Source organism: Gekko japonicus, unplaced genomic scaffold (assembly GCF_001447785.1).
Source record: "Gekko japonicus isolate JY-2015 unplaced genomic scaffold, Gekko_japonicus_V1.1 scaffold3828, whole genome shotgun sequence".
Taxonomy (NCBI): domain Eukaryota; kingdom Metazoa; phylum Chordata; class Lepidosauria; order Squamata; family Gekkonidae; genus Gekko; species Gekko japonicus.
In genome coordinates, this window is record NW_015170389.1 from 109633 (window position 1) to 111325 (window position 1693).

Genomic DNA, 1693 nt, shown 5'->3' on the forward strand with positions numbered 1-1693 from the left:
GGCTTCTCTCTCCACGGACAGACGGGCGGGCGGGCGGGCAGGCAGACAGACAGCAGTCCGGGTGGCCCTTCTTTTCTTTTCTTTTTTTGTGGTTTTTTTGTCTTTTTCTCTTAAAAATCTCAGCGTTAGCCGCGGGAGTATTGAGTTAGCCGTATCAGGAGTATGAGAAGTCGTCGTTCTAGTAGCGTCATCCATTAATCTTTTAAGTACAAAAACAGGAGGTCCTAGGCTAATACAAGTTCCGTCTACCTGAATTCTATTAAGGTTTAGTATTATTCATTTTTTTTTATTCTTTTGTGCTGTTTATCTTTTTTTTCTTCTTAAGTTATTCATAAAATGGAAAGACCTAAAAGAGGAAGAGGTGCCTTATAGGTAAAAAGGAGGACCGTCCACGTGGCTTTAGGAGGCAAGGGGCGGCGCGGGGGGGTTTCTTTTCTGCTTCAGAGGAAGGGAATGGCGTGGGGGGTAGGGTTGCCGGCCTCCAGGTGGGGCCTGGAGATCTCCCGCTTTTACAACTGATCTCCAGCGGACAGAGATCAGCTCCCCTGTAGAAAATGGCTCCTTTGGGGGGTGGGCTCGATATGGCACTGTACCACGTTGAGGCCCCTCCCCTCCCCAAACCCCGCCCTCTCCGTCTCCTGGCTCCACCCCCAAAGTCTCCAGGTGTTTCCCAACCCAGACCTGGTAACCCTACGTGGGGGAGGAGGGGCTTCATTCTTCCCCTCTCCCCAGAGTCCGGATAGTGAGGATGGGGGCCGCCCCCCCTGCCAGGTAGCCTTCTGCAGTCCGACAGGTGCGCATCCTTTGCGGGGGGAGGGCCCCCGCGATCCTGGGGTTCCCCAGCGCCCCACCTGCTTTGCGGAGGCTCCGGCGGCGGAAGCTCTTTCTTCCCCGGCACCTACTCCCTGAGACCCTTTCCGAGAGATGCCGGGAACGGAAGCTGGACGCCTCCCCTGCCGGGAGAGGGCGCTGCCGGGGCTCCTCCGGAGGCACACCTGTGGAGGGGGCGGCTGGCCCTGGGAGGGGGGGAGGGGCTGGGGGGTGGGAGGCAGCTGGAGGTCTCTCTCTCCCTCTCTTTGGGAAAGCCAGAGAGCGTCTCTCTTAAAGCCAAAGTGGACCGTCCTGGAAGGTTTATCTAGAAAAAACAAGGTCAAGGGGATTGCTCGTAGGTCTCCCGGCAAGGCAAGCGCTACAAGCCCTAGAGAGTTGACTAAGCTACTCGGAAGTAAGTCGAAGAAGGCAGGCAGTGTGCATTCATTAGAAGAGAAGAGAAAAAAAGAAGAAGGAAGAATTCGCCGTATTACTCTAGCTTACTACATTGGCAAAGTCCCTGATATCCGTTGCTATTAAGAATATTGGATTAAAATGTACCTGATTTCTCAGTAATACTATTGTCTTAAAAATAACATGCATTACATTAATTATTGCTTCTATTAGTTCAGTAGGAGAATATTGCCCTCAAATAGACTATTATTATCTAAAAGTTTGGCAAAGAAAACAAGTGACCTAAAATTGTTTTACAAATGAAAATCCATAATAATCATAATAATAATCATAATAATAATAATTTAAAAAAGCATCATCAAATTGGCATAGATTTTTAAATACGTTTTTGTTCTTGCATGCAAAAAATCCAGAGTGTTAGAAAGGATGGCAACAGCGACCCCCCCCCCCCACCCCCAACAAACAGAAA